Here is a 10,839-nt window from a genome sequence, read left to right on the forward strand (position 1 = left end):
ATTCTGATAACTTCTACCATTCTCTCATTATTCAGTCACTGGATATTCTCCCGTATGCTTGCCTGTGTACCTAGGAACCAGTGGCCAGCTCAAGGGTAATTTAAGTGGTAACCAAACAAAGCAAAAGCAATACAGAACTTGACAAAAATACGAAACTATCATCCAATCCATACAACATCCAGATTTGGACGGTTGGTGAGAACAACGGGAGAGTGATGGTTTATTCTCAACCATGCAAGGCACAGACACCGAGTTCAGAGACACGAAAATACTATTTCAAAGACTATACTGAAAGGACACTTGCAGGAAGTCCGAATGATAGTGGGCAGTAACTAGCTAGGCCTGGGTGTTGCCCACTAAACATGGAGGATGAGGTTGTCATAACCATACCCATTGAGCTTGCTGATGGCATTCTCAGCATCTTCCCTGTGGACAAAGTTGACAAAGCCAAAGCCCCTACTTGATCCCGTCTTCAGGTCCACCGCAACATAGACACGGCGCTGACCGGGCCAAACGCGCGGAATAGCTCGAGAAGGTCGGGTTCGCGGGTGTCCTCGGACAGATTGGTAACACGGACGGAGTTCCCGTTGTTCCTGCGCGCTCATGTCGTGTCCAGCATCAGTATGAAAAGCGCCAATCCTTAACCTCGGAGCAACGTACGAGCTCTTCGCAGGACCGCTCGATGCTGCAGGCCCATCAGATGTACTCCCTCCATTCCAAATTACTCGTCGTATAAATGGATATATCTAGAACTAAAATACATCTAGATGCATTCATACCTGCGATAAGTAATTTGGAACGGAGGGAGTACTAGGAGGCCTGTCTAGAGTATCGGCCGGTGGAGCGAGATCCTTGTAGGGGCACTTTGAGGTCGAGTGGTCATCCTTCTTGCCACAGGTTCTGCAGACCATGAGAACGGCACCTCCCTTGCTCGCCAATGCCAGTGGATCACCAGAAGCCCACAATACAAAATTTGTGTCACCATGTAAGGTTAGATTTGTTGTATATATCGTAGTGAATATTTTGTTCAAAAAGTCAAACATGTTTATGTTTGACAGGTTTAAGGAAAAATTTATCGACATCCACAATACAAAATTTGCGTCATCAGATTCATCATGAAGTGTACTTTATATTTATTTAGTATTTTAGATGTTAGACAATTTATTCTAGAAACATTTTGACTTTTGAAAAACAAAATATGCACTAGATTGTGAAATGGAGGGAGTATAACACAACCAACTGACTTTAAGGGATAAGAACAATCGAACAAAATTCATCCGATTTGACATAGTCTTCATAGTTGATTCGAAACAGATGAGTCGACACAGATTCAGATGGGGATACAGAGAAGAATGGCGAACCAGCTGGGGCGCGTGGGTGCTCAAGGAGGACCTCCTCGGTGGAGACTATGATGAGGCGCTCGGAGGCATCGTCGCCGCTAGCGGCGTCACCAAACTTGGCACGGGATGGCAATTTTACCCATGGGTATTGGTATCCACAGATTTTTGAGGGAACTACGGCGGGCAAAAGCCAGCATGAACTCATTTATTAATTTTAAAGTTTAAAAGAGAATATATACAGAGAGAGGGGCAAAGGAAAAGAGGGAAACATCAAATAAAAACTACTATGCTACATCTAGCCGGGACAACATGATTCCCCAGTCGATCAGAATTTGTTTGCGATTCTCCTTTCCACAACGATGGGCCCATCTTGCGATGCCCGCCGAAGAACGCAGCCCAAAGACTCATCTTCTTGCTTGAAAACTTTAGCGTTCCTTCTATTCCACAGGCTCCAGAGGATGGACGTAGTAACCGTATTGCGAAATTTGCAAGCAGGTGAACGCCCTTGCAGGTCTTGGATGGAAGAACAATCTGAAGGGTTGATGTTTAGTGAGTCCACAGTCATCCAAGCTTGAGCGGCAACATGGCAGTGAATTAGCATGTGGGAGGTAGACTCCGTTTCTGAACAGAAAGGGCAGGTATCGGAGTCCGTTAGGTCCCTCCGGAAGCGACGCTCGTTGGTAAACAGTCTTCCTCGATGCGCCAGCCAGATAAATAACCTACACCGATTAGTCGCATAGTTCTTCCTCCAGATGAATTCAGAGAACTGATCATCCGGCCGAGATGAGAAAGCAGCTCCATACGCAGAAGCAACAGAAAGAGGCTTATCATTGATCCTGCATAAACGGTTATCCGGTACCTGCGGCATCAAGTTAACTGTGGCTAAAACAGTACGCGGACAAAGAAGCTCGTTAGTAGCAGCAATGGTCAGACGTGGTTGTAGTGAAAGACGAAGATCCTCCGCCGAAAGAACAAACGCAACAGATACATTAGGTTTTGTAACATGGGAGAAAAGACTTGGGAAGCGAGCAGCCAAGGTATCGTTGCCGATCCATAGATCCAACAAAAACGCGGTTGAGACACCGTTACCGATCTTGACGTGGGTAACAGAGCGGAAGAAAGGGAAACCAGACAGGAGGTCCTTCCAAACTATTGTGTGTAGTCTATGAGTGTCACCAATGTAGTGCCCGCCATACGTGGAGGCAAGCCAAGAGTCCCAAGAGCCAAGACCGGGTTGGTGTATTTTACTGAGGGATTTTAGAAGCAGGCAAATTTAGATACATTAAAACTGTGCAACTTTCCAGCCCTCTCAGACCATTAGCGTCCGTGGTCGTCCGATCTTCAATTTCAAGCATTTTCGGCCGTCAGATTTGATGTGAATCGAACCTAATCAGCCTTCGTTCGCTATTAACGAGCGCGAACCGTCTGGGCCGCTGCTCTGGTCGCTTTTTTGGTTGTCTCAGGTTAAATTGGGCCTCATGGGCCTGTAGAAACCTTCCCTAAGCCCTCGATCGTTTCATTTCGCTAGGTCGCACGTCTCCCCCACCCCCCTCGCGTGGCGGCTCTTCCCCGATCTAACCTCTGTCGCGCTCATCCCCATTCTTGTACGCCGGTGGGATCCTGCTTCCCACCGCGCAAGGGCGCCGGTACGGCAACCTCCCACAACCTGGCTTAGATTTCGGACAGCACCACAACTTCGGCTGGGGGCCTCAAGCATCGGTGGCGACGCCAGAGGGCGGTGACAACGGCAGCGAATCATCGCTTGTCGGTTGGACTCCACTTGCCGGTGATTGAGGAAATAAATCACCATGCCACTCTTCAGCGGCTACTACTTGCAGGTCCGTTACCACTCCGTGCTCTTCCATTCCTCTGCCCGCGTTATTGATGCTATTCTTTCACCTCCCAAAATGATGCAAGTTATCTAGGTTGACTGACTCGAGCTCCTGTGTGCTTGCAAGCTGGGATTAGCAGTTCCAGTATAATTTTTGCCTATGGACTGTAACTAAACTCCTTTTGGACGAGCATCCTTTTCCATTGACTAATAATAGCCAATCCAGATTTGTTTGATCTGTTTGCATTTTTCGGTATACTTTACATATAGAGGTTCTCGGTGGTGTACGTATAGGACCAATAATAGTTGTAGAAATTCTGTAGCCGTCTGGTATTGCAAGATAATGGATTCAGGAGAGCCGGTTATAACTGGGATAATGAAATTAGGCAGAAGGCATTGCTAATCTTGACATGAAGAAACACATTATTCTGATATGTCCATGATATTTTAGTGCTCACTTTATTTTACCGATGTTCCAATTTGAGTTTATCACACCCATGCTCTGAAAGTTCAGGTTATAACTCTAGACCAAATTTGAGTTTACCACACCCACGCTCTGAAAGTTCAGGTTGCCATGACATGACCTGTGCTTTGCAGGCTAAATCAGAGAACATCTTTGATGGTCCTTTGATAGAATATAATGAGAACAACATAATACGTAAGGCATGTACTACATGGATCTTGATTCGGAATTCAGCAAAACAACTCTATTGAGTACCTGCAATAAAATAGTAAATTGTTGTTCATGATCCTACAGTTTCTGAAGTCAAAAGTAGCAGTGTTTACATCTAATTGTATCCTGCAAAGCTAATAAAGTCCTTCATAATCTCGTGTGGGTGTGGTCTCTATTAGTCACTATGTATTCGCTGAGATTCTTTCATCTTGTTGAAATTGTATGTGCATCTGCTTTTGTCCGTGCCATGTTAGGCGGCGCTGGATCATCTATGTTGAGGATGGCTTCACCGACTTGTGCATCGTCCGAGGTCTGTTTCCCTTTCCTAGGGTTTAACAAAATCGCATGAGTTATTGGTCAAGAGGAGGCCCACATGCAGCAAAGTATGTCAACGCAAAATCAATGCAGGGTTTGTTCAGGACATTACAGTTCGAAGGACATGCAAATGTTTGATTCTCCCTGTGCAGTGTCAATCAACTGTTGATTGCAGGAGCAAGGTGTACGAAAATTTGTTGGAACCAAGATACTCATCTTGAGTTTAGTGTTTTATTGCATGAACATAACAATTTACTGTTTTATTGCAGGTACTCAATAGAGTTCTTTTGCTGCATTCAGAATCAAGATATATGTAGTGCATGCCTTACATATTGTATGTTGTTGTCATTATACTCTATCAAAGGAGCATCTAAGCTGTTCTCTGATTTATGAATTTTCTCTACAGGGGTAATGGCTACTTCCCCTTTCTTCCTCTGCCATCTTCCCAGCAGCCATGGTTCTCATACCACTACTCATTGCGAGGTTCCCAGTCTGCCTTCCCTCCCCACTCTCACAGGAATGCTGACTGGCAGCGCACATGCCTTTTCCCGACAGTGCCATGGCACCTCTCTATAGGTGAGCGACGCTGCCATTTCCTTCCGAGCGTGACATATTTTCTTTTTAAGTTATTACATGCTGAGTTACAGGTTGGTTTAGTCTATTGTATGATGCCTCTAATTCTGCTCCATGCTCAAGTCAACATGACACTTCTTCCCCCCAATTTTTTCTTGATTTATTCTATGTTAGTTCGGTTTGTCATATCAGGCCGAATGAGCTGTCCACATTTCTGTGTACAAAGGGTTAGTATACATCTACATAATCAGATGCTGGAGGAAATGTAGGATAATATATCTAATCATATTATATGCTTTACTTACAATGGTATCTGCTCAGTGTAGCCATTTACTCATGAACTGTAACGTTTCTTTTTACAGAAAATAAACAAGATGGGGACAACAAGTTTTCTTTCTCCAAATTCTGGCACCCCCATCACTTCCTTAATTTTTCATTACAATTTTAATGTCAGTATTTTTCCTTAAGAAAGTTTGCTAACCATGGCTTCATTGCTAATCAGTTTATGGTTCACTTACTTGCCCAAAACATAATGTTTAGTTGCAGTTGAGCAAAGACAACTTGATCGTGTTAATGCATAAGTTAAATCAACAATCTTGACAAACCTAGAATCTAAGGTATATATGCATTGCGATATGTTTTACTGTCCTGTTAAATTCCAAGGACCCTCTTTATCTTGAGGCTGGTATTTTGTTGCTCTGTCACTAGAAGATGATGCCTACTTGTTTTCTAATTTGTATGATAAAACTGTAACATGTCCTAAAAAAGCAGGTTTGGAAGAATGGTAATTTTCTAAAGCCAACTGTACAATAGTAATAAAAATTATCTAAATTATGGACAACAAATGCCAGAATGGAATAATAAGTAAATGTTCATTAACACTGTTAGCACATTTGTTGGAATATAGTGGTTGTTGTATGATCTAGAAGCATGTACTGCATTGTAACAATACAATGCATGTGCTACTGTTTAACATGTGATCTTACATTGGTATTATTATCCCTGATTTTCTTTTAGCGACTGCTATATGATCTTTGAAGTATCAAATCCAACATTAATGGAGCATCAAGTGGCTGGGTTGAGAAGAAAAGTGTGTATTTGTTGGACCTACAAGGCGCAGAAATCTAACTGGCAACAAAATTATTTATATTTACGAATGCGGTAATATGCAATACTGATACTTACTGCTATCATACATAGTGTGCCGTGTTTTTTAGAATTATTTATGTGTCATGTTGGAAACAATGGTGCTGGTGCCTTTATGTGTTACTACTGCTTTATTGTTCATGTATAATGCCTTCACATATTTGTGCCAAGCTAACATGCAATAAATATTACAAATAGACGGGCGCAGCAATGCGCGCCATCGATGATCTAGTATTATGAGTACGAAGGCATCTAAAGCCCAGGACGCCCTTCTTAGTGGGGGCACAGACGTCTGCCCAAGCAACTTTGCATTGACCCCCATTCACGTGGTCATCGCCAGCCCAAAAGAAAGCACGACACCGCTTGTCAATCTCCTGAATAGAACCAACAAGAAGCGGCATAACGGTCATCGCATAGGTGGGAAGAGCTCGAATTACAGAGTTGAAAAGAACTGCCCTACCGGCCGCAGAGAGAAGGTGTCCTCGCCAACCAGCTAACCTTTTGTCAACCTTAGCAATTAACGGGTGGAAATCTATTAGACGAAGTTTGTGGGTAGACAAAGGGAGACCAAGATAGTTCGGCGGGAAGGTAGTGACCGAGCAACCCAACATACTTGCCATGCGAGCGGCCACAGAAGGGTCAACATGGATTGGAGCAAAAGTGCTCTTAGCAAAATTAATGTGGAGACTCGTGGCGAGGGAGAAATTGAGCAGGATAGATTTTAGGGAGGCAAGGTTATCTTCATCTGCGTTTATGATATTTAGAGTGTCATCCGCGTATTGAAGAATGGGACATGGCGAGTTGGGAACAATTGGGTGCTGCAGTAGCCACTGAGCTGAGGCCTCTAGGATCATGCGTTGGAGGATATCGGCAATAATGATGAAGAGGTAAGGTGAAATGGGGTCGCCTTGTCTGAGACCATTTTTACATTGAATCCAGTTCCCGGGAACGCCGTTAAGAAGAATAGCCGATTGGCCAGAGTCGTTCAGCATCATAATCCAACGAATCCAAGTTTCTGAAAAGCCTTTGGCTTGAAGGATACGATAAAGGCTCTCCCAAGAGACAGAGTCAAAGGCTTTCCTAAAATCCAATTTTAAGACTAAGGCCGGGCATTTTCTTTTGTGGCAAGCTTGCACAATATCAGCTGCGAGAATGAAGTTCTCCGAGATACACCGGCCTTTGATAAAGCCGGATTGATCCGCATGGACAAGATCACGGATAACCGGCTGAACTCTAATAGAAAGGCACTTGGAGCATAGTTTGACCGAGCAGTTTTGAAGGGAAATCGGACGCATCTGGTCAGGGTCAGTTGTGCCAGGTTTTTTGGGGATGAGGACAATGTAAGCTTTGTTGATACGCCTAAGATCTGCAGAGCAGGAGTGGAAACTGTTGAGAAGGGATAGAAGGTCATTTTTAACTAGGTCCCAATTGGCCTTGTAGAAAGCTGGCCCAAAACCGTCTGGTTCGGGGCTAGCATTATCGTTCATGTGGAAGAGAGCCGTTTTAATCTCCTCGACAGAGAAGGGGCGAGTCAAATCGAGAGACTGAGAGGGTCTTAGACGAGAACCGGATACTAGCTCGTTTAGATTCGGAGGAATAGAACAGGCTATAGGGGTACCAATGACAAGTTTAAAGTAGTCACGAAGAGCACGATGCTTGCCAGAGTGGGAAGAGACCTCGCTACCATCTATGTTGAGGGATTTAATTTGGTTTTTACGCAGCCTGATCGTAGAGCAAAGGTGGAAGTAGTCCGTGTTCTCATCACCGAGCACACAGTCCTTGATTTTAGCCCGTTGCCGCCAGTAAACAGCAGCTAGGGCGTTGTGCCGATGAAGGGACAGAGAAACCTACATGCGAAGAGAGCGTTCTAAGGAGGAGAGCGAGCGGAATTCTTCTATTTTGTCTAGGAAGGTGATGACCGTGTGGCAGTTTTTAGTGATCACAAGAGGAGATCTAGCTTGCTTGGCCCAGGCCTTAGCAGCTGCGCGCACTCTCTTAAGTTTGAGACATAAGTGGCCCAAGTGGGTAGAAGGGACAACACTATTCCAATTTTGCAAAATGATGTTCATGGAAGGTTGTAAGTGCAGAAGGCCGTTGTTAAACCGGAAGACCGAAGGCGTGGGAACTTTGGACGCAGCAATGAGAACAAGCGGCACATGATCAAAAGTTGACCGGCAAGCGGACGTGAGTGTGGAGTCCGAGAGGAGGAAATTCCAAGCTGTGTTGACAAAAGCCCTATCCAAGCGCACCAAAGTCAGGCAGTCTTGTTTGTTAGACCAAGTAAATAGCCTATCAAGAAGGGGAAGCTCCTGAAGATTAAGACGGTTTAAGGTAGACGAGAAGAGCAAGGCTTCGGAATGGTTAAAGTTGTCATTCGAGCGCTCGTTGGGCTTTAGAGTAAAGTTGAAATCGCCTAAAAGAGCCCAGGGGCCGGTTACAGAGGAGCCTAAGAGAAGAAGTTCGTCAACAAACGCTTGCTTCTCAAAGCTGGCGCAAGGACCATAAATGTTAGAGATCGAGAAATCATCGTTGCTAGCTCTGGCCGAGAAGTGTAAGGTTAAGGAGAACTTAAGAGCAGTGACAGAAGTGCAGGAGTAGTCTTGATCGTTCCAGGCTGTTAGGATTCCTCCAGCAGAACCATTTGAAGGCAAGAAATGGAATGATTTCAACCTAGTGGGTAAGAAGGAGCTGGCCTTGAAAGTAGAGATATCATCAAGCTTTGTTTCTTGCAAGCAAATAAAAGAGGGGTCGAGGCCGAAGAGAGCAGCTTTGACATCAGTACATTTTTTGTTTCTACCGAGACCACGAACATTCCAAGAGATGAAACGAGTTTTACGATTCATGGAAACCATAAAGGGCAACGAAAACATAACGAAACATGGCCGGACAGGGCCACCTACAAACAGATACATGGAGCAAGTCTAGGCCAAGTACAGCCGGGTTGAGACCTACAACTGCAACTAGACATGAAAGTAGCAAACGGAAGAGGTTGCGACCAAGCTCAGAAGAGCTAAGACCTATGGTCGGAGCAAAGCTAGGACTAAAACAGGATACAGATGACAGACTGATACAAGCCGAAGCGCGACGGCAGAGAAGGACCGCGAGGGGATGCGGGGCTGACAGTTGAAGACGCAACATTAGACACATGCGGTGTCATCAGGGAGAGCCGAGGCGGGCACGTCACAGGCAGCGGCAAGCTCCAGCACGTCCTGCCGAGGGAGGGGCGAGGAAACCTCGGGCGCCATGTCGATGAGCTGAACTGGGAGGAGCGCCTTTCCACCAGCAGAAATCTTTCCTTCCTTCAAGACATGCATGCACTGAGTGGCCTTCAGGATGATGGAGACGTACTCCGGAGGCTCGATCCCGGCGAGGCAGGCGCTCCGGCGGCGGGCGGGGGAGGCCACCGGAGGGTCGGCGGCGGGCGGAGGAGAAGGCAGCGGCACCATGGGAGCATGGACCTCGTTGTCTTCCTCCAACACCAGAGGGGTGGCGGGCCAGGAGAGGTCGAGATCGCTGACGGCCGCAGCGGCCACAGGGCCCGGCAGAGCCCTAGAGTCGCGGCAGATGACGTCCACGGAGGTGATGGGGGTTCTACAAGGCCCCACTGTGGCCACCTTGGTGAGGTGACCGATGGACGCGGTGGCGAAGTTGGCGACGAGCATGCCGGCCGCCGCAGCCACCTCCTACATGGGCAGGCGATAGAAGCCGCGATCACCGGAGGAGCTGACGACGACGACGTCGAAGAAGCCCGGCCGCATGTAGATGAGGACGTTGGTCGACTTCTCCAGGAGCGGCTTGGCCTTGACTGCCGGTGCCGGGAAAGCCCACATGGTGAGCCCTCCGGGGAGCTCCGCAACGCGACCACCATCATCTTGGGAGGCAGGGGGTGGAGGAGGAGCGAGGTCGTCGTCCATGCCCGCAGGGAAGTCGGCGTTGGTGTCGTCATCAGAGGGCGGGGCAGAGGCGAAGTCGAAGCCGGCGGCGGGCGGTACCCGCGGATACCGTACCCGCATGGACAGCGTATGGGCATAATTTTATACCCATGGGTAGTACACATACCCTATCCGTTAAGTCATGGGTAGGGCACGGGTATTGTCTTGTACCCATGGATATACCCATACCCTACCCGTTTATACTGACACGTGTACCTTACTCGTGAAGTGTGTCATGGGATTGTGAACGTATGTTAAAGTTGTCACCAATCATTAATTTGAATTGAGATAATTGTTATGTACTCATCTATCTGTTATTGAGTTGAGATAAATATTTTTTGGGTCAAATGTGATATCCATGAATGTGAAATTGAATAACTTGTGTACTATTTGATCTACCTGTTGGGTACCCAATGGGTATGGGTACCCGCCGGGTATGGGTACGGGTAAAGTTTCATACCCGTGGTACGAATATGGGTAAAATGATGTACCCATTGACTACACGGGTATGGGTATGGTATTGTTCTACCCACCCCATACCCTACCCATTGCCATCCTTAGCATGAGATCGGCGCTCGACGACCACCTTGGAGAGGCGCGCGAGGGCGAGCTTGCGGATGCGGGAGGTGGTGGTGACCTTGACCTTGTTGTCCTCGCCATCGAAGTGGTACTCTATCGTCTTCTTGAAGCCGTTCTCGTTGGGCCCGATGACCACCCGCGGCAGGAGCAGGAAGTTGAGCTCGCCCCAATCATCTTCGTCGAGCTCACCCCACCAGATCTTCGCTGCCACCATGGTTGCTCGCTGGTTTGCTTGCTGGGGTGCTAGGGTTTGGGGTGCGGCGGTGCGACATTGAAGCGGCACGTAGGTCGAGAGCGCCTCCCGCGTAGCTTCAACGTGCAGGCCACTGTTCCGCGTTCAAACGACAGCCCATCCATCTGTCTACATACATTAAACATATGCGGTTGCCGAGGAACCTGCTCCGGCGCCACTCCTTCATCCATCTGCTGCCCACCGTTAATCACCTTGCC

The 10,839-nt window shown here is 47.1% G+C and overlaps 1 long non-coding RNA gene and 1 pseudogene across 3 annotated transcripts; one reads left to right on the plus strand and one right to left on the minus strand.

The window, feature by feature from the left end:
• Positions 1–332: 332 nt before the first annotated feature.
• LOC123105172 (eukaryotic translation initiation factor 3 subunit G-like) lies at positions 333–10,603 on the minus strand (annotated as a pseudogene).
• On the plus strand, positions 2,856–6,034 carry LOC123105173 (uncharacterized). 3 transcript variants are annotated; one of them, XR_006450723.1, is made up of 6 exons: positions 2,856–3,178; positions 4,099–4,154; positions 4,253–4,341; positions 4,429–4,493; positions 4,566–4,735; positions 5,095–6,034. It is a non-coding gene; the product is annotated as an uncharacterized lncRNA (long non-coding RNA). The 3 variants fall into 3 exon arrangements; XR_006450722.1 differs by having other exon boundaries at positions 4,099–4,341; XR_006450721.1 differs by having other exon boundaries at positions 4,099–4,493.
• Positions 10,604–10,839: the final 236 nt, after the last annotated feature.

This window comes from Triticum aestivum, chromosome 5A, assembly GCF_018294505.1.
Source record: "Triticum aestivum cultivar Chinese Spring chromosome 5A, IWGSC CS RefSeq v2.1, whole genome shotgun sequence".
NCBI lineage: Eukaryota > Viridiplantae > Streptophyta > Magnoliopsida > Poales > Poaceae > Triticum > Triticum aestivum.